Raw genomic sequence first — 27405 nt, 5'->3', positions numbered from 1 at the left:
GTTATCCTGATCTGGGTGCTGGGTAGACTGGGGCGTTTGGTTTGTGAAATAAATTCGTCAAATCTCACTCCTCTGATCTGCGTGCGCTCTTCTGACTCCGTGTTATACTTGAATTGAAAATGTACGTGAAAGAATTCTGGGGAAGCTGCTCGCTATGAGAAAAGCTGCCTGGGTGGGACAGACCCCCTGCCCAGAACTCAGGTTTGCAGAAGAGAGCTGTGCATGGGGCTGGCAGAGTATGTGGATAGGAGGGCACTGACCCCACCTGGGACCCTCACAGCCTCTCATTACATTAGCTGCAAAAATGAGGTGTGTGTTGTGACTGGACTCCTGTGGCGAGCTGCCAGGGGTGGCGTGCAGAGCGCAATGTGGACACAGATGTCTCAATCACCTGCTCGAGAGAGGAGAGGGAGGGGCAGGGCCTGGGCTCCCTCATAGTTTATGATCAGGGACCTACCTGCATAGAGTCATTCAAATGAAGGACGCGCATGACTTTCTTGAATCCGTGCTATCAACTCTTTCTTTTCCTGGGGTCACCTTTCTTTTCTAGCATGACTAAGAGACATTCTCAGGTGTTAAACAAGTACGGCCCTAACAAGAACCACGAACCGACCTGTCCTGCCCCTATTCCCAGCTGAGTAAACAAATGAAAAACACTGAACCCTAACCCTAACCCTAACCCTAACCCTTGCTTAGGAAGACTGTTGTTTCCAACTTCCGATGCTTAGCCACGTTACTTGGGAAGTGTGGTGTGTATTTGCCTCTTCCTACACATGACCTGCTGTCATTTGAAACGTAAAATTATAACAACAAATGACTGCCCAGAGGATTATAAAATGTACTGAAGTCACTCTGCATTCCACTTACGCAGTGCAGGGGCCAACCAGTGCAAAGTACCCTGCAACGAGGCGGGCACATTGCTGTACGATTGTGATTACACGGGAGAGGGCAGGAAGTTCTCTACACACAGGAAGTTCTCCGTGTAATTGACTGGCTTGATGTAAATAAATTACCGTTCCTGACAGCAGCAGCCTGAGTGTCTGCAGAAAACCTGTGGGTGAGAAGTAAAACCTGTGACGAGCCTGGGTCCCTGCTGTCCCAGTGGCCCCCATGCCTTCGAGCCTTGACCTTTGAGAAGTCTTCCAGGAACGCCCTGAGGTTTAGAGATCTGTGAGTCACTCTTCCATCCTATGATTGATTACAGAATCTATTTTTAGAAGCTAGACTAGCTGAAATCTTAGGTAATGATAGACATGACTTCTTAAATGTGATACAGGACAATGCGTATCAGATCTGGTCAACAGAATTCATAAGAACAGCCACCACTGACTGAATATTTACTTTGTGTGGGTAACACGAGGGGCATTTTTGCAGTAATCCTAGCAGCTAAGATTCTTATTCTCAAGCCTGTCATGGGGTGACAAGACATCATGCCTGTGAAGTGCCAGACACACTTTTATTGTACTTTTGTATAAGCAGAGTCTTGGGGATATTTGAACTTACGGTATTTTTCAAAACCATCTTAACTTTTCATGCAAGCTTAAAGAATAATAAATAAATGCAATGTTTCATTCATTCTATGTAATTTCTTCTCTCAAAAGCTGATCTTTACAGAGGTTGTAATAATATATTTCATTTTCTTTTTGGTAATACCAGGAAAAAAATACAAAGACACATATTAATCCTTTAAATCCTTAAATCTATTGGACACGGGTACCATAGAAGAGAATGAATTTTCCAATTACACCAAAGCCAATAGTTCCTTGTTATAAAAAATTAGAAATGTAGAGTTTTTTTAAATAGTACTTTTAAAAAAAATTGCTAACTGTTCAATGTTAAGGAACTATTAAATTATTGCACATAGATGTAAAATTGAGTGATCCAACAATTAAACACCTTTTTAAAACATTAAGTGGCATAGAAAAACCTCACGATGTACAGTTAACGAGTAAAAGCACAATACATACTAATATGCTAATAACGTTTGTCTCTGGAGGACAAGATGATATGACATTTTTATTTACTACATCATGCTTTTCTGTATTTTTCTAATATTCCAGAATGGCCAGGTCTTACTTTTTAAATCAAAGAGAAGGTATTAAGTACGGAGAAAAAGGAAAGAAGCCATTAGTTACGTCCTTTCAGAGCAGTTTCCTGCCCTGACCACACATTGGGGTCCCTGGGAGCTTTGAAGCCCCTGCCACCAAGGCAGTGCCCAGACCCAAGAAATGAGAAGGTCGGGGAAGGGCCTGGGCAGTCAGTGTTTGTTCCAAGCGGCTCACGCGGCCCGAGGGCCACTGCAATAAGGCTTGTGTCCTGCTTCCTTGAGGCTTGTGGGCATTTGGACGAGACTTGAACTCATAGTAAAACATTCGAAAGCCCAAATACAGCCCTGCTTCTCATCAAACCACCTTAATGTCTTGGTCAAAGCTACATTTTCAGGGATGTTTGTGTCAGAATTAAAGTTCTGTGAACTTCCGGTGCAAGGCTGTGGAACAAAAGCTCGATTTCTGAGCTATGTGTTTGGATCAATAGTGAACAGAATGGAAGCTTTCAATGAATTTCCCCCCATCGACTCCTCATTGAAGGAGGTCCATTGAAAAAGTATTGGGAAAGTGAAAGGAGGGGAAATACTTTTCTACAGGGCAATAACATGTTCATACACAGCAAAGACTTGTCACACGATTAGAGGAAAAACCCAAACCACCCTCCTGCAAATACACGTTTCACTTGGAAAAGAAGAAGAAAACTGCCTGGGTGCTAGGTGATGTGACCAGAAATTTTTTGATGGGGTTAAGATGTTTATGGGATGCTTACAATACAGTCAGCACGTACACTAGCTCATTGAGTCACCACATGAGACTCAGTCAGCAGGTTATCAGCCCCTGTGCCATCGTTGGTGAGAATGCTGACGGAATGCGCTGTTCTACTCACTGAACTGCCTATTTAACCAAAGGTTGAGTAACAAAACCTCTTTCCAACTTGACTTTTGAAAAAATGTTTTGCCTGCCCTGATAGTCCCCTTAACGCTTGTGATTCCAGAGTCTGGTCCGGGTATCTTCCTCTTTTGGAGGGAAAATTATATGGACACCCTGAGTCTACAGGGCAAAATGTTATGTTCCTTCAATAACTATCTCAGGATCACCTTGATACAATGGACACCGGTTGTAGACGGCCACCAGAGCTGGCATCCAGGAACTTGGGTGGCAGTTCCAGTGACGGTAAGGCTACGTGGTATCACGAAATGTGCACAGGGCTGGAGGTGAGGAGACGGCTCCCAGGGCTGGGGCAGTGCCGCTAAGTGCCTGTGTCACCTTGGCCAGTTACAAAAGCCCTACAGATGGCAATTTCATAGCCTACCCAAGGACGGTCAAGATAGCACATTTCAAACAGTGCTCCCATCCATTGTTTCCTACTTTTCAATTCCAATAGTGAGACTGAGAAGCACGGAAGAGACACCCCAACCCTTCCCTTTTCCTGTGAGGCTATTAATGCACAGACGTGGTGGCCCAAGTCACTTGGAGCCAGCTTTCTGCTTTGGACATGCTGCCCCCACCGTCTGCCTTGGAGCCGGCCAGGGAGCCCCGTCGGTCTCATTCTGAGGCCATGTCTAGACGAAGCTAAAGCCCTTGATTCAAAGTGACAGCCTCCAGCTAATCATCTGTTTGTTTTGACCCCAAATTACAGGTTTGAGCAATGAACCCGTCCCACCAGCTGCTCAGTCGCCTGGTCGCTGTGCTCTCACGGTTGGCCCGGACTCTGTCACCTGCCACACAGGACTCTTTGATGGTGGCACTCGGATCATCAAAATTCCAGGATGAGGGAAGAAGCGTGAGCTGCAGCAGTTAAAACACTGTCACTAAACCACCCTCCAAATAGTGTTGATGTCAACACGAATACCCATGAGACCCAGAAGGATGGAAAACTATCACTTTGTCAAGGTTTTTTTCATTGTATATCAGGGAGTCAGCTGGAAGCACAGGGTAAATTCTTATTATGACTATGCGGGGTTTTTCCCAACCTGAGAAGGAGTACGTAAAAGGCAGTGCCTGTGCAGAGGGAATGGCCTTTGCTGCCTTGTTGCCTATGACTCGTGCACTGACCAGGTAGGTGTTTAGGTGAGGTTGGAGAGCCCAGGGGTTGGCGCCAGTCACACCCTGAATTCCACGTCTAGTTCTGTCATGTATTGACGTCATGTCTCAGCCTCTCCCAGCTCCCCTATCTCCATCCCAACATCAGTCCAGGTGACCCTTGGGTGAAATGAGATAATGTGGACAAAGGCGTTTGGCACAATGCCTGGCAGAGTTATGCTCTTTACCTCCTTGCTGATTTAAATAAATTTCTGTTCATCGGCACTGTGCCAAGCCCCCTAAGTGTGGTGCTCATATAACCTTTGCCGGGTGGGCTGCTAACTGAACTCCAGACTCCAGGTCCTGTACAGAAGCGCTGTCTAACGCACAGGACTGCAAAACACGTCTCACGTTAACACTTGTCTACTTGGATCTTATCTTAACTTATTTAACTGAACTCACTCACTCCTGAGGCAAAGCCAGCTCACTTATGCTTCAAGTCAAGTAATTCATTTCTATAGGATTTTATTCACTCTGAACAGTAACAATACTCTCAGTGTTGTTTTAGACCACATTTGGGCAATTGTAAACCTTTTCATACATGCACTGCTGCATTGTACTCAAGACGGCTGGTAGGTCCTGCCCGGAGCCTGTCTCAATCAGTGATAACAACAACCTCAGGAAACTGAAATCCAAAGCTAATTAAAAAAAAAAAAAAAAAGGTGTGAGGGGGAAAAAAAAATCCAGCAAGCCAGCAAGATGAAACCTGCCTAGTTGGGCAGCTGCTTCGAAACCGGTTATGTGGATTACAAATCATACCCTGGTTGATTAAGCCCCACATCAGAAAATGTCTAAAGAGTGGAGCAAAACATTTGCCTTCTCCTGCACTTTGTTGTGAGATGTGAGTCCAGCAGCGTTCGAGGACTCAGCCGGGCCAGCCCCAGAGAGCAGGCACCACGTGATACCCTAGCCCAGCTGGCAGGATTTCTTGGGAAGAGTGCAGTCAGCTGTCTGCTAGCATTCAGCAATTCCAAATCCGATTTCTATGGTTTCTGAATCAGTTCCTGGGATATAAATGGAAGGGGGGAAAGCAACAACGACGCTTCCAAGAATAAAAGCCTTGGAAGTCTGGAAACCCCCCAAAACTCTACTCACAGGGAGGAAGCTTTTCTGAAGGCACTTGAATCCATCCCCTTCATCTCTGCGGAGCGTCAGTGGAAAATGAAATCACTCCCTTCTTGGCTTCCAAACGCTTCTCCAGCTACTTCACACCTGGGTCCAAATCTGCCAGGGGCCAGCTGGTCATTGTGCAAAGTCCGCTGGTGGAGGGCCAGCAAGAGGCAGGAGAAAGGAAAGCGGGGCTAAAATGGGTCCCAAATAGAGTCTGAAAAGTAGTATTTGAAATTCAACGTCCGGATATGAACACGAGGCAGCATGGGAACTCAGTAATTAAAGAGAGATGGCTGCTCAGGTCCTTGATTCTGTTCATGAAGAAATTGTCTCAGGAATTTCTTGGTTATGGATACATGCTAATTGAGCTATAAATATAATTTAATAATCTTAAAACGTTTAAGATTGAAAACGAAGGCCGCAAATCATTGAGATTGGTGCCAATGAAAACCCTGGGTTGTGCCCAACCTCTGCTGCCTCTTCTGGTGGTGGAGGGCAGGGGAGGGCTGTGCCACGTTGAGGGACTGTCCCCGGAAGTCAGGGCAGGCTTGGCTGCCCGCTGTGACCCGGATGCACTCTTCTGTTGGTCATCTCCTAGGATGAGTGGGGATCACTTCACAGAGACTGCTATCTCCAGAGAGGCTCCTTTTCTTGTGCGTTGGCTACATACCTATGAAAGTTTAAAACTTCTCTCTCTTTGGAAACTCTCATAAGATTCATCTCTCCTCCCCTGCCTCCTCTCCAACAGAATCTTATAATGACAATATCACACCTCTTACCAACATATGCTCGTATTATTATATCTCAGAATTTTCTCTCTTTTTATGCCCCGTAACATATTTCACATTTGGTTATCTCGTTTGGAAGTCATGCAATGCAAAAGCACAACCGACCTTGAACAGGACCTGGATTTCCTCTCCTTTCTGAAGTTCACTGAACTATTTTGGTACTGCTTCAAAAAGACAAGGATTTCATAGGTCTTTTGTTGTTGTTGTTGTTGAAATGCAAAATGGGCCTTCTTGTCATGCAAATAAACCCATGCCCACAGTCCTAGGCCCAAAGGAGTGACAGAAGCTGCCCTGGGAGACAAAAGTTTACAGCTAAACCAGGAGGAAGCATCACTCTAAGGTCTGACACGGAATTAAGCCCGTCTGCAAAGGTACTATTCTGACTAACAATGACTCATGTGGGAAAGAGAAGGAACGTTTGAGTTACTGCTTCAGGACCTGTCTTGTCACGCTCTCTGCTTGGTCTCTGGCAACAGAACTACTCACAACCAGTCTGCAGCAAGCGTTATGCTTTGAGCCTTGATTTTTTTTTTTTTTTTTTAAAGATGGCTATGAGGCTGCAGCTCAGGGACAAAATCAGCCTGAAGTCACTGTTACCTGGGAGCTCATCCGGATGCCTCATCTTTCATGTCTCTCAATAGGCCTTACAATTTTTCTGACAGAAACAGCATCCTAGGTTAACTGGAGTAAAATTTGATCCTCACGAAGAATATGAGCCCTTGTCGATACCTTCGGTTTGGATGACATCAATATTTTATGTGGAAAGAGACTTAAGTGACTTTGCAGATGGCATAATTTAATCCTACATCCACATTTCCCACTTCCAAGGCTGCGGCATTTACCGCCTAATAAGGCAATCTGTCTTCACTTGGGCCTTCGCCGTTTATCCAGTTAAAATCCCTCCTTCCTTCTAGTCACCTTCTATCACATTACCCTGTTTCTTTTTCGATGAGCATTGACCACCATCAGAAATTTCCTGGGTTTTGTTTTTGTTTTATACATTTCCTTCTGCATCTTCTGTTACCTTTCCACTAAAACGTAAGCCCCACAAGAGTAGGTGGCTCGTCCAACCTGAGCTTCTGCTGCCAAAGGCACGGCCTGGTACATGCCAGGCACGGAGTCCATTTGCTAAGTTCAAATAATTCTCCGCCTAAGGAAGGTGTACTTTAAGTCAATGTTTGGTACCATTTCATAAACCCCTAGTCACTGCCTGTGTCTTGCCACCTGGAGGTTTACAGGTCAAATCTCATCCTGCATTTGGAGGACAGTCTCTTGAAAATGTGACTATCTGCAATTGGGTCCCCATCTCTGCTGTCCTGACTCAATGGCTTTGGCCCTTTTCTTATTCCCGAACCCAGGGCCGGCTGCTTTCCTCCAGTCTTAATGCAGTCCCGCTCCTCCTTAAAGGGGAACACTTCACATTCTCACGGATCTCTGACCCGAGATTTCACCAGAATTATCCATCGGAGACTTGCCTGAGTGCGACAACGTGTAGGGAGAAGGATGCTCACGGCAACCTTTTAGAGAAATAACCCAAACATTCAACCCTAGATGACTGGGCAAATTAGGGCCCATTCACACACTGAAATAAAGGGCAGCTATCAAAAGAAAGAGATGGGCCTTGAGGCAGCGAGATGGGAATCGGCTCAAGTTACAGTGTGAAGTGAAAAAGAAAAACAGGGACTTCAGAACACCGTTATGAATGTGCGTTGTGAGCTCTAAATTATGACTTAGAACATGAACATGATTCTATTTTTGTTGATGTTATATGTCCATCCACCCATCTATCCATCTATATTCATATACACACATATTACAGGCAAAAATTTGGGGGAAAGCTATAAACTTGTCATTTCTCAGTTGTGAGAGTGATAGATTTATGGAGATTGTTATTTTGTGTTATGTAGTTCTGCAATTTTTTAAAGTTTTAAAAACATACACATGAAATATAATGTTACTTTGAAGATTAGAAAAGCAAACTGTGACTCCAGAAGTGGGCTGGCTGCAGAAAAGCAGATCAGGAAAACAGGCATCCTTCCACAAATCCGCAGGAGGTGCTCACGGGGTTTTGGAATGCCGAATGTAAGCGTGTATTGGTTTTGGGGTGCACACGGGAGCAGCCCTGTATGACCTTCTGTGAAGCTCGCCGTGAAACACGATTGCTGGTCTGTCCCCCAGGTCTCCAGACCCACACTTCACAGAAGAGTCTACACGTGGTCATTTCCTATCACTTGGGGCTTTTCTAGTCTCCTACAAGGACCAGCTCAGGGTCAGAGAATTTTGCATTTGGAATGAGTCACAGTGCAGCTAAGAATCACCTTTCAGAAGTTCTGCCAACTTAAAAAGAATAGAACTTTTTGTTTCAACCTCATCTGTCAAGGATAATCATTGAAGAGGAAATGCAGATCATTCTAAGAGATCCAGCGGGATCCAGTAAGGGGATGTTGCATTTACACAGCCGTGGGGATGTGTATGAGTTGGTCCGTGATTACTGACATTTCTATGCATATTATAATATAGCATAACCATTTACATGGATTTTAAATATTCTTCTTAGTTTGAAACCATTTACCATACAAGTAGGCGGGTCTTTTCAATCGTTTGTTTCAGCTCACAGAGGGAAAAAATGCAGAGTGAGGGGAAACTCTGTCTAGACGATGTTCAGGCACTTGTGCAAAAAACATCTTTCACATGCAGACATTGTTCCGTCTCCAAATCTGTGGCCTCAGGAATGTGAAAGTCAAGCTCTGGACAAGCAGGATTCACTTCTGTGCTTTACAACAAGCTCCGTCTGGCAGGACATTGCTGGGACATCACAAAGTATGAGACGATAGGAACTCGACTCATTCCCCACTCCTTGTGACATCCATTCCTCACATACTTCCTTTGTTTTGGGTCATACCGCCAATATTTCACATGACATTTATTAAACACAAATACCTAAGATGATAGATTCTTTTAGATAACTTAACGTGATAGGTTCCACAGCAAACAAAATAAAACAACTGGGGGGAAAAAGGTCTATGCCACTGAATTAACAAAACCTAATGGGAATTTTTCTTCACTGAGGGAATAATATTCTTCTAGTGCTCATTTGCTTGTCCTATGGCTTGCCAATGGAAATGGGAAAAAATATGTGCCTAGTATCAGAAAATAGTGGAGAAGAAGAGAAGGTAATAGACAGAAAAGAACAACATTTGTTGTTCCAACATGAACTATTATGTTTTGTGCAGACAATGAGACTGTTTGGGCTTCAGTAAACCAGATGCTGCCAAGTGATGCTTACTATTTTTTTTCCCTGACAAAACAGGTGGACTGTTCCTGCATTGTAATTTTGCTTGGAAAGGCCCAATGTTGGAAATGCACATATGCATCTACTTTTACATATACATTGAACATATTTGTCATGAAAATGAATTAAAGAACATTGGAGTTATGACAGCCGAGGACAACTCCATGGGTCAGAGGGTAATATCTTGACTCTTCGATTTTAAACAAGATCTCTAAATACCATTTTAAAAACGCATATTTTATAGTACAGGTTTTGGGGAATAAACGATAAACTACTGCATTAAGGATACATGTTGATAGGAAGTAACAAAATTCTAGAGTTCAGGGAAAAATCGGTTAAAATTAAAGTCTGGAAAGTCACTTTATATATTGATCAGGTCTAGACTTTGGCGGGAAATAATTGACTTGAATGGTTTTTAGATGAGTCTCTACCTCAGAGGGAAATGTTCCTTTAAGCCTGTGGACTGTGGAGCAGAGTGCATTGCTCGCCTTACAGCGTGATGTGTAAAGGAAATATCACTGAGGACGGATGGATCACCACTGGACAATTTGGTGCCCAAACAAGCTAGATCAATTTCAAGTTAAAGGAGCGGGGTAAACTCATTATAAAATACAGTGATGCAGCTCCAAACGTGAAGGTAAGAAAAGACGGGGGTGGCCCACTGGAGGGCTAGTGGGTAGGAGGACAGTGTCAGTGAACTTGGGATCTAGGGTGAGAAGCGGCACAGCTCTCACTCCTGATCTGGGAGTGGATACCACCAGCAGCGAGACACTCGGCTCACATTAGACCGATAGCATTGGGGCAGGATGATTACGCCTTTGCTTTTATTTTTAACATCCATCTACATACTATTGGAATTACGTAGTCTTTGGGCGCCATGCTCTGGCATGACGTTTCTATTTGCTCTTTAGAATAGCCGGGGCCGTGGGTGTCTTCTAAAGGGGTCCAGCATGCAGCCTTTGCAGCGCGTTCCCCAGACTTGGGCGTCTGGACCTCCTGGGACCCTATGTGCTACCTGAATACCTCCTTCACCAAGTTCTTGAATTTTGTTGTTTTCGGGGAAGAACCTAGAAATCCATGTGTCAGCCTTTCTTATTTCATGCTTACAATTTTTATTACTTATCCTCACCATCTTACTTCTTTCCAAGGAAAGAATAAAAATAACTCATATTGCAAACACTACTCATCACATAGAACATTTATTTTAAATGATGTCTCGTCTGCCAAATAGACCTTTTTACCAAAATTGCTAAATAAAATAGTTTCTACATTTGGAATAATGTTTACTATAAATGAACTTTGGAATTAAATCAGGATTCTCTTTCTATACATAAGCTTCAGTTAGAATAATTTCTGTGATGGACCCTGGAGGTTGTGACGCCCTCTAGAGTCAGATCTCGGTGGTCCAGGTTTGCAACAGGCTTCCAGAGCTGTGCTCAGGGCTATTCACCATGTGCATCATTTATGCAGGAGCTGCTTCCATGATGACAAGGAGAGAAACAATTTGTGTCTGTGCAGGGCACTGAAACTTACTAGGTCCAAGTTCTCCATTCTCTCCCCAACTTTACTGAAAAATAATTGACGAATCTAATTGTGTGTAATTTAAAGTCTACAATGTGATGGTTTGATACACATTTACAATGTGAGATGATTGCCAAGATCAAGACACTTAACACATCCATCACCTCACATAGTTAACTCCATGAGTGTGTGTGTGCGTGTTTGTGTGTATGTGTGTATGTATGTGTGTCTGGTAAGAACATTTAAGCGCTATTTTCAGCAACTTTCAAGTATGCAATACAGTACTGTTAACTACAGTCACCATGCTGTACATTAGATGCTCAGCACTTATTTGTCTTATAACTGAAAGTTCGTACCCTGTGACCTACATACCCCACATCCCCCTCCCCTGAGACCCAAGTTCTCTCTGATCGTAGACGATACCGCCAACACTCCTTCATAAGAAAGTTAGAGTATATCCCTCTCTCCTAACAATAGAAAACCGTTTTTGAAACTTAGGACTGACTAATAAAATCACTTAGAATGAGATAAAAAAAAAATAACAGCAAATCAACTAGGTTCATTTAAAGTGCCTGAAGCAGTTAAGGACCAGCCTTTCTGCAGTTTCCTATGTGTATAGTCTCTCTTTTCAGCCATAAACGGCACCAAAAAGTAGATGGCACTTTTCCAAAGGAACTACATTATAATTGAATGCATTATTCCTGCCCGAGGACTTGACGTCACGGAAGGTGGGTAAAAATAAGCAATAAAGGCTAAGATGCAACAACCACAAACTCATATAATAACAATAAAAGTATCAATTATACTGAAAACTCTAAAATCAAAAGCAAGCATCCATTGCACAAGTCATTTTTAAAGGGGCATCTCTGTAGTATAAATTGACTATATTAACGCAAAAAAGTTGTTGTTAATTATTAATAATATTTGTATCACTGAAAAGGCTACTAACCCCAATTTCCCTCCTTTTCTTCCTGTTGAGTAGTGTTCTGAGAGCAGCTGACCTGCATTAGATCAAATGAAGTCAAAGTATAAACCATAAATGATTCGAAATCGCTTCCTACTTTACTGGAAAGCAATAGAAAAAAAAGTGGCTTCTTTCACTTAGTAATATGAATTTAAGTTTCCTCCATGTCCTTTCATGGCTTGAGAGCTCATTTTTTTTTCTAGCACTGAATACTATTCCATTGTCTGGATGGACCAAAGTTTATTTATCTATTCACTGAAAGACATGTTGGTTATTCCAAGTTTTGGCAACTATGAATAAAACTGCTATATCCATCCATACACAGATTTTTTGTGTGGACATAAGTTTTCAACTCCTTTGGGTAAATACGAGTACCACAGAGCACAAAGGAATTTCTTGAATAATTTTAAAAATCTTAAGATACATAAATGAAATGGGAAAGTGATGGGAACAATCTGAGCCACAATTGCTGAGCCTTAGAAAATCCTAGAAAATATAGCATGCTGTGGAAAACTGTTGACAGGCAAACTTGCTTTAATGTTCAAAAAGGGAAAGAAGATAAAGATAAATACCCATCCTAGGAAAGAATACTGTAGTTATTAAAATTTGATCTACGTGCATTTAAAGACAGAATTTGTTACTCGTCCATCCAGGGAGCCTAGTAAATGTAGATGGCATGTGGTTACCTTGTTTCATTTGGGGCAGCATTAAAAAGTGGACAGATCAGGCAGCAGCTGAAGCCGCAAACTATACAGATACAATGTATTTGGCAAGTTTCCCCGAAAGAGGAGAGATGCAGCGCTGATAGGATTCAGGGAACCTGTAGGGTAAACAAAGCCTGTTGATAAGTGGATTGATTTCTAAGCAGAAGCGGCCTGCTGGAGTGAATACTGTGTGGCTCAGCCCGGTCGGACATTTCCATCAAGATTCGGTAAATAAAGCAATAGAAAGCGCGATGAAAACACGCCAAGTAGAGCTGTGTATGCCGGATGACAGAATCGGACCGGAGGTGACCTCACGAAGCTAGAATGAAGAAGTGCTGATAACAGAATTAAGTTTAAAAGGGACAAGTGACAAGTGCTTTACTTAGGTCCTGAAACCCGATTCTACAAGGGGAGATGGCAGGAATAGGAAGAGTCGTAGGTCTTGGTTGGCATCTGCCACTCTGGGCTGCTCAGGAAGCAGCGGGTCCCTATCTAAGCAGCCCGAGCCAACTTGCCACTCTGTCACCGTGACGAGAGCTGTCAGCTGGGTGCAGGCAGGGGACTGCTCAACCTCAGGAAGAGGAGAATCAGCTGTCTTTCAACGGAGGGGTGGCACAAAGGAAAAAGCCTTAGTATGTGGCCTCAGAAAGCCAGAATAAAGGTGAGGCAGAGAAAGAGATACTGTCTTAATAAGAACCAGTTTTTACAACATTAGAGCTATCAAAAAAAAAAAAAAAAGGAACACTGGTCGTCCCTGGTAAGTTCCCTGTCACTGGAAGTGTTCCGTGGATTTAAAGGCCAGCAGTGCTCGGTGCTAACAGTGACGGGGGTGGGAGGGGCACGTGAGCCTCACACTGACTGGAGAGGAGGGGGCGCCTGCAGAGGCTCGGGTGGCTGGCTGCCTGTCGTGTGTCCCAGTGGGTGTAGGACCCCAAGGTCGTGTGTGGGGTGACAATGAAGTCCCCTGCGTGGTGCTCTAGGAAGGCGGAAGCTGACATCCCCCTTCCAAGCCTCACGTAATCCCAGCTGGGAGCAGGGTCACTCTGCAGCAAACAGCTGGGGTGACTCTATGACCATCTAGAAAACAGGCAGCTATAGGAGGGAGAGAATTTCCTGTAGACGGTTCTTCCTGGAGAGCCCTCCACCCACCTCAGACTTCACCCAAACCCGGGGCATCTGGCCAGGACGATGTTTTCAAGATGTAATTAATACAGCTGTTTACACAGAACATCTGCTGGGTCACAGAGAATCGTTGTGTGCACGACACAGCTGTGACTGCTGCAAGCTCATGGTCGTGAGCTCACGATGCACCAAGGCAGCTACTGTGTGTGTGAAGCACTTGGCATAATGAACATGAGCAAACCAGGTCAGGCGAGTGACGTGAAAGGCTTGGTGATCTTCTGGTGCCCCCCTTGTCCATGAGCACGGTCAGGTGTCCCGGGAGGGACATGGGCTGGCCCGAGAGCCTGCTCGCAGGCTCCACGAAGAAGCAGGCCATTGTGGGAGGCTTGGAGATGCTGACATACCCTTCAGATGGGCCCCCAAGCCCACTGTGAACACTGACTCCTTCCTGACGGACTGTCAGCCTGTTGGATCGCATGGTGTGCTCCCAGACCCGTGTGTCTTAGAAAAATTTAGAAAAGGAAAGAGAAACCATACAATGCAGCCCACCTTGTAATACCGGGAATACTATATCTGTCCCACCTCTGAGATTTTAAACAAGTCATTCGTCTATCCTCTTCTGTCCAAAATGTTCCAGTTACTATATTAAGATGAGAAACGAGGTCCTTTGTCCTTTTTTTGTTTTACTTATTTTTGATTCCACATCTGTTCATAGGAGTTGGCAGCAGACTTGGGAGTGATTGTGAAACCCACTCTGAGCTTCCTCACGAATCAGATCCCGGGAGAGGACTCTCAGAAGTGCCAGCGGGACAAGGGGATGGTGGCTGCAGTCACAGCCTGATGAGACCGCTCAAAGGGGAGCCACCCCTGGTGATAGCAGGGTCCCCTCGAGAAGGTGGCTTTGGACGCGGCGGGTCCTGCAGTGTCTGACTGTAGTTGTCAGAAGTACACGGTACCAAGTGTCTGTTTCTCTCGCTAGTGCCCGAATTCCCCCTGTGCCTCTGGGATCAAGTTTCCTGCCATTTCAAGCAATTACTTCACCTTTTCATAGAAAGCAATACTGGCCTCACTCTTGTGGCTTGTACCATCACATGGCACCCATCTCTGGCAGCCAAATGGTAGGTTTTAAGTTGTAAAAGAATATAGCATTAAAAAAAAAAAATCCCCCATCCCATGGCCCCAAACAAAACAAGTCAGATGGGGCTGCCCTCCCCGAGAAGAGGGACCTACTAGAGCATGTGAAATTTCTGTGTATTTGACAAGACATGGGGGTACATCAGCCGCCGTCACCACAGCATGCGGGGCAGGAAATCGCACTCCCCTTAGCTCTAGAGAATAAATCAACAGAGGACTACAGAGAAAACCACACCCCACACCATGTGAAAAGGACAGGCAAGAATGAGAGCATAGGAGTATTTTAGAAATTGATTTTCATTTCCTCTTTGAGAAAGAAAAGTGAGAGAGAGGAGAAAGCCTGGGCATTTATTCAGCGCCTGCTCGTGGCATGTGTCTCAATGCTGGTGAGGCACTTTGACAGGCTGTGTCATCAGCCCCTCCTGGAGACAGACAGCAAGGCAGGTAGGAGGCTTCGGCTGGGCTCACGACTGCCGGGAAAGCAGAGGACTGGGAGTCAGGAGTCAACTCACTTCATAAACTGGCTCACAGACAACACTTGAACATCTACAGACAAACCGCTTATCTCAACATGATTGTCACGGTCAGTTACTTGCACCCAGGTGTCAGTCTTCTCCAAAAAAACCACGATGGAGGGTTGCAGTGTGGGACACCTGAAGAGACGATGAAGACAGAATGAAGAGGTAAAGGAACACCAGAATTTAACCAGGAGGGGCGGAGGGAGGCTCTCTTCTATGAGGGAACAAGAACTGCACTGTGACAGAAGGAAATAATACGAGGTCCACGCTTTTCAGCACCCCACCTGCTCAAGTTTTTCTTTTAAACAACTGGGTTTGTCATAGGAGGCGTTAAGATGTCTGAGGTGAAACAGCTCTGACACCCTGGAGTAAGTAGAAAGAGTGACCTGGAGCTGAAGAAGTCTGGGGCTCTGAATGAGTCGCCCTCACTGGCACTGACCGATAAGCCTCAAGCATGAGGAAGGGGACGTCTGCGAGTTATGAACTGACATCCATTCCTCTGGGCACCTTGGAATCGCAGCGAAAGTCACCGTGCAGCTGTCAGGGAGCGCTTCAGGGGAGACCCAGAGGAAGTGGTCAGTGAAGAGGTTCAAGACGTACGAATACAGAGCCGGGCTTCACGGACACAGGGAAGTGGGTTAGGGCAGAGGCTGCCTCTGGAAGGGGTCAGGGCTGTGGAAGCGTACAGCAGCGAAGGCCACAGCAGAGACTTGGGGCACAGGCGAGGGACAGACAAGTTACTGGTTACTGAACAGGGTAAGGACCCAGCCTGCAGCATCTATTAGCATTTAAATCGCACCTAGGAGGAAAGTGAGCCTAGGGACCAGCTGAGGTCAGCAACAAGCAGGGAGCTGACAGGGCTCGTCATGACACTAACCCCCAGCGCCTGGATCTGTCCTGACAGAACACACCAGTGGGGGCAATGAGAAGGCAGGGCTGGGCCTGCTTCGTGTCTAAATGCCCAGATGTGACTGACAATCAATAAACACTGAATGGACACTTGATAGACGCTCATTGAGTAAATGAGTGAGTGAGTAAACGATCCTTTAGTAGCCATCACTAATAGTAACTCAGGGGATGCTGACACATTTTCTGAATCCAATGTCATGGAAACGGTTTAGCAACACAACGATTGCACAACAATCAGACAATTGCAGTCAGTCAGAAGAAACGTATTCATACACAAATTCGCCCTTCAGGACTTGCTGGGGAGGCAAAACCCCCCTACATTTTTCTAGAAAGGTGCCACAGTTGAATTCCGATTGGCAGAGCCCTCACCACTATAAAACAGAACCAAGAGTTGCCAGACCTACAAGATACCAGGCAGGAAATTTGCATTTATACCCAACAACATTAAAGGGAAATAAACCTTACTGACTGACTGAATCACACACTCATTAAGTCATGGGAAGGCACTGGAAGGCTTCTAAAAATATATGATTTGCGAAGAGTCTGAATTAAGCATTCTGGGGCAGGCACTGGCGTATTGAAGCTCTCCAGATTGTTCCAGTAAACAGCTAGTGCTGAGAACCACTGAACTGCGGGTTGGCGAGGGGTGCGACCTGCCCAGGCACAGCGGCCTGCTTTCTACCTGCCCTCTGCCTGGCTTCTGTCCTAAGCGGCCGATGCCGTGTGCTCCCCGCTGCCAGACACCAACACAAACTCAGGCTTTACACGGGCTGTCTCGCTGTGTGCAGATGCTTTTTAATTATGGAGACAGAGGGGTATTTTATGCGTGCAGTGCCCTGCTGTGCGTAAGCCTAGCCCTCAGTGCCTGGTGCTCTGCTGGGTGGTCTTGGGACTTCTTTCTTTCCAATTGGGAGATTCTGGTTCTCAGATGTTGGTATGTTTGTTTTCTCCACCTTGTCTACAGTCCCTGTGAGGTAAACTGCAGAATTATAATCATTTCTTGCTATCAGACCGTATAAGACTAAGAATTCTCCCCCATGCCCCCAAAAGACATTAAGAATATGTCAGTATGTTTTTCTGAAATTCAGTGTGAGAGAAAGGTTCATGAAGAAAAGCTTAGGTGGGGGCCTGGGATTCCCTTTTCTGCTTAATTGGCCTCAAACTGAGTTTTTACTTTTCCTTCTGGAAAAAGGGGAGAGAAATATCACTTTACGTGTGTGTGTGTGTGTGTGTGTGTGTGTGTGTGTGTGTGTGTGGTGTCCCTGCATATGTGTGTGTGTGGGTGGGGGGGGTCCATGCCTGTGGATGTCTGTGGGTGTGATCCTTTGAGTCAGGTATGAATTCTCTCGCTGCACAAATCAGGAAACTGAGGCACTGAGGCTAAGTTGGCCCCAACGCCCCTGAGCAGGGCTGTGGTCGTTGGAGCAGAGGACAGGGCTGACACAGCTCCCACCCACCAGAACTGCTGGAGTGAGATGACTCCTCTGCGGCCTGCCTGTAACAGGGAGGAAAGTGACAGCAATACCAGCGGCTGCTGACCTTACAAGCGCCCATCAGGTGGTGCCGCTCCGCACTTAATCCTCACAACATTTCTCCCACTTCAGAGAAAAGGAAATTGGGTTTTAGAAAGGTTAAGTGATTTGACCTTCGGAATTTTGCGTGGTGGAGACTGCAGAGAAGAAAGACAAGACATCCCCATAGGGGTGGATCCACGTTTTTGAGGCCTGAAACTTGCCAGTGTGGGGGTGGGGGCGTAGGAGAGGAGTGCTGAACTGCGAATATATTAGTATAACAGCTGGGCCATGGGTTGTATCGGATGGACGAGGTAGGCCATGGCGTGAGAGCCTCATTAGCGTCAGAGGGAAAGCTGCCTGTGTCACTGCTTTCTTTAGATGATACATATCTTTTCTCTTTTATTCAGAGAAATACATGCCAGAGGTAAGAGAAGCTAGAGATAAGGGTGCTGGTGTAGGTAGCACCCTGGGTGGGGAAGGACGCTGGGGTGCTGCCGCCCAGCTGTCTTCCATGGGATGTGAGGGCGACACTGGGACAGGTCACCCACCTCACTGTTTTTCTGCCTCCAGCACTTAACACTTGGAACTGCTGACTCCCTGGGTACCAAGGAGAAAAGCTTGGTGCTGGCGGGCAGGCAGCTTGGTGCTTTTCCCAGGACCCCAGCAAGTTCTTTGAGGTGGGTTCCTCGGCTAACGGGCTCCCCTGGGGTGGAGTCTATCCTGTGTTTATGGAGAAAACCGGGATTTCAGCAGAGAACCCGAAGGCACATCCCAGACGCTGGCAGCAGGAACAGGGAGAGCAGGGAGCAGCTGGGAGGACTAAACAGGACCTTTTCGCAAAAAACGGTTGTTGGCGCTGTAAGCACCCCCGGGAATTGAAAATGAATACATTACATTCTCACAAGGTGACGTCATGAAGGCTGTTTAATAGTTTTTACTGAATCACGAGTAAAAGAAAATACAAAGTTTAGTTTTCAAATACAATCTTCTCCTTTCCCTGTATCATCTATTTGACCAAATCTTCCAGAAATTCCGCCCGTAGCAGTAGTAAGCGTGGGTGAAGCCCCAGGATCAGCCTGCATTCACCTCTCATTTCTCTGTTTAGCTGGAGATGATTCTAAGTTCCCAAGGTCAAGAATTCCTGGCCTCAGCGTTTCCCAGGTGTGTGTCCCTATGACCCGTGGTGACCGCTCAAGGGCACAGAGATGGCCTGGAGAGACCACACCATCAGCGCCACAAGTCGGGGCACCGAGGAGAGTTACAAAAGAGGAAGATTAAGTGAGTGCCCTGAAGGAAATGACCATCGTTTGCGTCCATACCTTTTAAGGAAAGGATACCAGATGGAATGATCAGGACATTGAGCCTTCATTGGAGGAAAGGACTTGAGTCTTTCCAAGTCTTGCAAATCCTTCAAAGCAGTTTCCCAAGTCTGGATGTCCCCAAAACTCTGTTTTGTTTTGTTTTGTTTTGTTTTTTTCTTCACTAAAGTGAGAGACAATGAATTTGCACTACAATGAGTCATCTCCTAAATTTGTTGGGGCCTTTCCAATATTTCAAACACATCTGCTTTATCTGTCAAAGAGCAGGTCTCTCTAGAGCCTGCTGTAGAAACACTAGTCTTAAAGCACTACACATTGCTTCTTTTTAACCTCTTTCCTAATGGATCTGAGATGATGGTGTATATACAAAGCCTTGGAGTATCGCACAAAAGTGAATGCTGAAGTTAGAAAGGAGACACAGAACGCTTTGCAGTAATTTCCTCTTCCTGTATTCATTACAAACTCTTAGTAGACAACTATGACCTAGATATCGGTCTCCAACTTAAGGATTCTCCAAACACTGGTCTATCGATTGCCCCAAAACTAGGTCCTTGAAAAACCTCTCTAGGACTGGGCCTCCTGATGGGACAGTCCAGTTTGTCCTCAAATGATCACGTTGACAGTGGGAGGGCCACGCTTCCCAGGCCTGCTGTGTGCTCAGGACGCACGGAGCCAAGTTCAGACTTGGCACTCGTACAGGGCAGCTGCCTCTCATGGACGACCGAGAGCTGTCTCTCCTGAGGATAAGAAGCTGGATGCTGGGTGAGGCCAATTCAGTTTTCTCCTCACCCACCAGTGAATGGAAACTCGCTTCTAAGGTTCATTTCCAAATGAATAAATGTTATCACCAGATGGTATCCTGTCAAGCAGCCCCTCTTGAGGAAACACTTTTGCTTTGTAACGGGGAAAACAAAACGTCAATGAGCCCATGATCAGTTTTGTACACTAAGTTTCATTCTTTTCTATGTCACACACGCCTCACACTGACTGCATTATTCTTGGGGGGAGGCACTTCCTGTCCCTTGTATGGTTTTGCTATCATCTGCAATTTAGCTGATGTTTTACGAAGCCAACTGTTCCGTGTCCGTCGGCACCTTCAATCTCCTGTGCTTCCTTCCTCAGCAATGCCCTGGGCTTCCAGAAAGTTACAACATGACGGGAAAACGTGATGCCTCCAGCACGCACGGACTGCACTCAAACGTTAAGCATTAAACTACACCCCCTAAGAGACACGTAGACAAGGTAGTTCTTGGCTAATAGACACAAATGATGTCTTCATGCCCCTCAGTTAAGAAAACTCTCATATGCAGAAAACAAACAAACACAACCCCAGACTCGAGCTGAAAGTTTCCATCGAAATTAGAATGGGTATAAATGCAGTTTCCTCCTTGAAAAAGAAAAATTACTTGTTCATTCTTGATTGTCAACAGCTATGAATAGAAATCACTGCTTGCAGAAGAGAAAACTGTAACGTCACAAAACGACAAGGACAGTAGTGGAGAGGGGCTGCACGATGGCAGTGAGAAATGCATTCCTTGTGTTTCCCAGTAACTACTGTGTTCCCCGAAAATAAGACCTAGCCGACAATCAGCTCTACTGTGTCTTTTGGAGCAAAAATTAATGTAAGACCCGGTCTTATATTATAGTATAAAGTAAGACCGAGTCTTATATTAATGTTTGCTCCAAAAGACGCATAAGAGCTGATTGTCCAGCTAGGTCTTATTTTCAGGGAAACACGGTAAGACAAAACTGGGAAAGGAGCAGTGGGAAGGGTGTCTGAACGCAGCTACTACGGTCATGTCTGGGATTTATTACTAACTGGATGTCACCAATTTGGGGCTATAAATTAGCCAGGCGAGTGACTCTAAAACCAAGTGGAGTAAAAATGACCAACACAACTAATTCCAGTTAAAAAGCACAGAAATATGATCTCTACAAGTTCAACCACGAAAGTAAAGTTAAAAGAGTAGAAGGCAAAATCTGTTATAACGGACCCTCTTGACAAAAGTGCACTGAAGGCCCGATCGCACACGAGCAGTGTACAGGCACGGACGTCGGAGGGGCACACTAGGCCATCCAGCTCTTCTTCTCCTCTCCGGATGTGATTTGAGGAGATCAAGACACACATAGTCTAAATGATTTTTCAAGGTCCCATTTAAGTTTGGTTTCTTTACATTAAAATTAAAAAGGCCCATGTGAAAACTTTGGACAAGTAAGAAGGATGGGACACATAAAAATGACCAATTGAGTGAACTTTGTCCATGTAGGTTTTCATGTCAGGTTTCAGGCTAGAACTCAATATTCTAATGGGTTATTCATAGAAATGCTAGCAATAGATGCCCTCCAAATTCCTAATCTCTAATTCCATCTCGAAATTCACAGATCTTTAGCTACATCATCAAAACCACATCTGTTATCTGCAAATTGCTGGAGCGGTACCACCAGCTGGTCCTGTCCTGTGGCTGCCACCAGGGCAGGCAGCTGTAATTAGCCTGGCACTGGAATGACTGACATTCATCTGTTTGTCACTGTTCTTGGTGACATTTGATAGGATGGCTTGTTTTGAACTAACTGGTGAGACACGTATATAAAGTTGATTCCATAAAGATATTTTATGTGATACAAAATTCGAACACTTTCTTTAAAACCAATCTCTCTGTAATAAACACAGGAAAAGCAATTGTACGAGACGAAAACCAGGATCATCTCATTCACGGCATTTGTGGGGGTGGTTCAGCCCTACGAGCGGTGGCTGTACGTGCTGACACTATGGAGCGACAAAGCAGCCGGGGCCTCAATGAGACGCGCTTCACGGCAGGGCCCCAGGTGAGGCTGGCACCAGTCCCAGCGGTGTACGTCTTGCCGCAGTAATTAAGGTGACGGCCCACCCTGACAGGGAGCCACCTAATTGCACCCTCTAGGGCATTTCCGGCCTCCTCAAAGAAATGTGCAGGACTCAGCATCTAATTGAATTGCCAGGCCAAACGCAAAGGGAAGCGAGGGACAGTTACAAAATGTCACCCCCAATATTGCGTGGCAGGCCATTCTGTTCTCAGCAAGGCAGGAATCACAGCCACGATGGGACAGCAGAGGCAGCTCAGCCCCCAAGAAACCCTCTTAGGGTGGCACCGTTCACCCAGCTTCCCTCGTGTGTATGCGTGTGTGTGTGTGTGTGTGTGTGTGTGTGTACAAAGTTAGGGCTGGATCATGTAACATGCGTGTGACTCTTCAGAAGACTCAGGGGCCTTGTCTGAGGAAAACTCTGCCCTAGTTCAAGTTCTGCTCACGGCCTCTTACTGGCCACTAGTCAGGGCCAGGTTCAGAACACAGCAGGGGCTCTGTTGGCCAGCAGCCTGGGCATTTCTAGAATTGTCCCACTCTCCTTGGCCCTGCTCTCTGCTGGGTGACAAGAAAGGCATGTATGTGTTAGAGGCAGGTTGGAGGGGACAATAGCTGACGACGGGCCTCTCCCCAGCCATGAGTTACATCATTTCCCTTTCCCGGACACGACCAGTTTTCAACCCACGTATCTTTCTCGGCATTCAGAACAAGTATCACCGGGACCTTTCAAGATGGTAACTGTCATCACTTTTTACCCCACAATAGATAACCACAGGTCAAAGACTCATTTATCACATTCTGTCGTGATGGCTCTTTTCCAGACTTTGCTGATTCCTTTAACTCAAAAGGCCAATCTTGCGAAGTTGAGGGTGTCTGGTCTTAGAACATATCACGAAAAGAACACTGATCTTGAACTCGGAAATTGGGGTTAAAATACTGGCCGTATTATTTATCAGACTAGTCAGCTGGGCAACAGTACTGCTATAGCTATGTTGCTGAAAAGGCCCAAAGAGATTACGGAAAAGCACTACGCATACAGCCTGACATTTAGACTAACATCATATATCTTGAGAGGAAAAAAATTCACATTAAAAACAAAACAAAACATGTCAAATACAAAAGTATAGTTTGTCTTTTATAAAACACCCAACTATAGTTTAGGTCCTTGATAATCAGAATGCTCTTCTCTGTTCTTCAGCGTTAAAGTGGGATTTCTTCCGCAAACAGAGGCATTATTTCTGCCTACAGATACAATATCGCCTTTTATTAACTTATTTCCTCTAAGTCAGGATGGTCATCTTTAAAAGAATATAAAAAAGAAAAGAGAGATACACATTTTTAAAAACTTCAGGGCTCACAGCTAAATAACATTTTCTATTTCTCTGGTGCTAAACAAAAAAATTCAAACAGTCACGTATTACGCTCTCAACACGCCTGGCTTATTACCCGTTAGTATCTCTGGCCCTATGTCTGGGTTAGGCTTTGACTTTTAATCAGGGCTTACCACGTACTTTTTTAAAAAAAAATTGGAGACTCTTTCAAGATAAATGATGCCTGGTTTTAATAAATCACACGCTTTCCACCGTTTTAAATTCCTCTATGTTATGCTTTGTCTTCCATGTGGTCATCATATCTGACTCCTAAGTCATCTGGCTAATGCAAGGAAAGCTGGGTAGGAAACATGGAAGAAAGGACTCCTGGTGGCACAGGGAACGGGCCTGGGCCTGGTCTGGGCTTCTCGGCTGTGCATCCCCTGCCAGTCGCCTCACCCTCTGAGACGCCAGTTCTCCCAGCAGCCCACAGCAGGATCCTCTGCAGACTTTTTAAAAAAAGAAAACAGACACTCTTACCCTGATGCATTACGAAGTAGAGAGTATCACCCAGGCAGAAATGAGGCGCAAAGGGTGCAGTGTGCATCTAATCATGCTTGGGGACACTTGGAGTGACAGGAAGTAGAGAAGACAGCCTAGCGAGGTGGAGGAAAGTGTGGTGAAGCAGATCTAGCAGGTGGGGTGTTTCGCAGCACAGATGTAAAGAAACCCACTGGCTTCCACAAGTCGGACACACACACACACACACACACACACACACACACACACACCATGGATTGGGCACTGCTCTGGAGTGAGAATTAGAGATGATAATAAAAGGCAAGGCAGGGCCTAATTTTTGGATCATGATACCAACAAACTACCAATTAAAAGACATTTTTGAGGCAATTGGAGAAATGTCAATGAGACAGGTTGTTAGATAACATAAAAGATTGTGGTTCATTTTTTACGTGTGGTGATGGCACTGTGATTACGTAAGAAAGTACGTGCTTTTAGAGATGCATAGTGAAGTGTGGAATGGCGGCATGATGTGCTTTCATAGATCTGATGTGATGCACTCACAATATTTCAGAAATGGAAGGATAGATGGTGAAAGGAAAATAATCTTGATGCTTTCTAGTTGATGATTACAACTTCTGTGTATAAGTGAAATTAAAGAAAAAAAATGTATTGAAAGATCTGTTTAATGGTACCTTCCCTTCCAGACATCTTCTAGAAAAGCCCTTCCTGTGTCCAAAGAGAAGCCTGTGCAACCATGTCCACTGCGGCTCTCCGTGTACCGGCTAACAAATGCAGAGCAATCTAACTGCCCATCAGCAGTGCCAGGTCACACGGAGGCCTAGGCAGACGCATGCTGAGGGAGCTGCTGTACACAGCGGGCCGTGCGGAAAGCTCTCCAACGAAGTTAAACAAAAATAATAAGTGGCAAAACAATATGCATTATATGAATTCATTTGTATAAAAATATAAACAAAACCTAAACTATTCTCATTAGTACATATATTTGTATATAAAATACAGAAAGCAAATTTTGGAAGGATCCCTCCTAAACTCTGGACAGTGGGAGTGGGGTCTGAGGGGAGCTGAAACATGGCTCTTGCTTTTCACTCTCTTGCTGCAACCAGTGGACATTTTACAGAGGAGGTAGTTTTGTATCCTGGAATTAAAATACAGCCAAATAAATATATAAATGGAGGCAGAAAAGAAAAAAACAAACGATGGAGGGAGGGAACGTCAAAGGATAGGCAGAAGACACAGAGGACTGAAAGAAAGCAAGCTGGCATGTTTCCAGAGCTGGCTGTTTTCACATTCAAAAGGACAGGAGTGCCACACATGCTTCAGTTTATCCTCAAAGATCTTTCATTCCAAAAAGAAAACAGTGTCAGCATGAAAGTAATGGGGTTGCTAGCACGGCGAGGTCCCCATTAACAGAATGGAGGACGCTTTCATCATCGCTGAGGGGCGAGGCTGCCTGCTCCCCGGTAATCACAGGGAAAGTCGAGATGACTGGAGAGGTTGCATGCCCACAGGTGCGCCCCTGTCATTTGTGTCGTAATGAACTATTACCTGAACGAAAGCATGTGCGAGGCATTTAATTTGCAAGTGCAGGTGCCTGGCAGTTGACTTTGAAATTACTCTGAAATTACTCCCTGTGTAATCTGCACAACCACAAGTGTGACCAGGGTTTGAGTCAGGGGGAGCTGTATGTGGGGGAAACTGAGGATGGGGAAGCCCAATTTCTGTCGCAGGCGTTAGGTGCACCTGTGTTGACTCACAGACAAGTCCTGGGAACATTTCCGCCTGTTTGGCAGTTTTACACACTGGAGTTCGGGTCCTTTCATGGGGTCCGTGGTGCCAGGGGTCCCCCTGACTCATCCCTCCTCAGAGTTGCAGCAGCTAGAAGCGAAGCAGAGTTTCAAGCAGGGTTTCCTCTCCCTGGAGGTGACCACCCCATTCCTTTTCTGGTGCCTCTGGCTTTGCGGGGCTGTTTCTCTGATGGGCGACGAGTGGGCACTGGGCAGGGGTGGCAGAGACCAAGGGCGTCCTGTCAGCTCCCCTGCATTAGAAAGAAATCACCACTACCACCTCTCACCTCCTCTGTGGGCCCCCCTCAGTCACCGACACACACACACACACCTCTTTTCTCTTTTGATGAAACAATCCAGACGACCCAAAGCTACCACTGTGGGCTGTTTTCTGTGGCCTGTGACACGGGGCGGAAGGAGGTGAGGAGGGAGGGGAGGCCGTGGCACAGGGGTACTGGAATGTTCCTCGCTCACCTGCACAGATTCCTGTGAGCCCTGACTCACGGTCATGTGCTGGGGACAGCCTGCTAGAGGGCTGGGCCTGCACTGGCTGCATGGCTGTCAGGAGCTCACACGCCCACTGGGGACGCCTCCAGCTCCTCACAGCATCATAACCAGCATGCGAGGAAATGCCGCTCCCTCCTGCCTCCCTCAAAGTTTGAGTTCGTTATTGATGCTCCTAGTAAAATCGTAAATCCTCCGTGTCAATGAAACACGTCTTGCCGTACCTTTTAAACGTTTGGCACGCTTCAGGAGCAAGCCACCTTTCGTTAAAGCAAGGGCTCTTCCTTTTCCGAGAATCCAGCTTAGAATGAACATTCCTGAGACACAACCTCCCACAGTGTCACCCAGCAGGCAGGACCTCAGACTGTGCATTGCTCACAAGTGCCCTGCCAGTATCAATCAACTCTCCCCAATGCCGGGTGAAATACAGCTCAGAGCACAGACTGAGAAAAACACAGTGGAGAAGCTTCCTTGGATGAATATAAAGTGGTCCTGGCACAACGGGCCGCGCTGGGCACCAGCGTTGGGCATCACTGCGCAGCTCGGCGGACTGTGACTCTTGGTGGAAACTCGCGCAGCGTCTGAGCGTTTGTGGTCAGATGGAAATAGCACACTCAGGGCGGTGGGGGAAAATATTTTTCCTTGTTTCAAGTGGGCAGTGGAAGCAGTGAAAGCCTGAGTAAACTCTGGCCATGAGATAATGGGCCATTATAACTCTGGACGACTTCCTGAATGGCCTTACAATAATGGGCTGCTCACTTCCTGCCCAGAGAAAAGAGAAATATTAGGATAGTGTTGTGTGTAAAGAATGCAAGCCTGCAGCGGGACGCACGTGGGCAGATGGAGGAGGGGAGCAGAGGAGGGTGCAGAGCGAGAGAGATTGGCTTAGAAGGAGAAACAAAAAGAAGAGCAAAAGAATCCTGTCCTCTCGTGGGCCATCAAACCCCCACAGCCCACGTGTCCTGTCCTCCAGGCTCGGCTTGCCAGCTGCTGCTGCATCCAGCTGTGCAGCCGCGCCCAGTGGGAGCAGAAGCTGGGCGGCCCAGGGAGCCCCGGACCCGAGTGACCGCTGGACCTGCCGGGTGACCGAGAGCTGCACAGCAGCTGGGTAGGCTAGGGCCTAATATGAACGGGGTGAAGAAAGGGCAGAGAGATGAAAGCATTAAAGAAAAAAAAAAAAAGCCACCCTGCAGCTCATATTAAAACAGAAAACTTCTGCACTCATTGGTTTTATTCCAAGACGCTGCCAGGAAAGAACTGGCTCACAGAGAAACCACGCTTCATTTTTTCCCATTTTTTTCCTTGATACGTCTTCCCAGTGCTCGTTTCCCTCCAAGGAAGAGAAACAATCTCACTTTTTTTGGATTATCAGAGACTGCCATTTTTTCTTTTTTTTTT

The 27405-nt window shown here is 45.9% G+C and overlaps 1 protein-coding gene across 2 annotated transcripts in view; it reads right to left on the bottom strand.

Annotated features, from left to right (window-relative positions):
* EGFR (epidermal growth factor receptor) overlaps positions 1-27405 on the bottom strand; it is a 158166-nt gene that overhangs the window by 77516 nt on the left and 53245 nt on the right. The gene's annotated exons all lie outside the window — the stretch shown is intronic.

Source organism: Rhinolophus sinicus, chromosome 4 (assembly GCF_057876585.1).
Source record: "Rhinolophus sinicus isolate RSI-liver-muscle chromosome 4, RSI-T2T, whole genome shotgun sequence".
NCBI classification, from domain to species: domain Eukaryota; kingdom Metazoa; phylum Chordata; class Mammalia; order Chiroptera; family Rhinolophidae; genus Rhinolophus; species Rhinolophus sinicus.
This window is presented reverse-complemented; position numbering and strand designations above follow the sequence as displayed.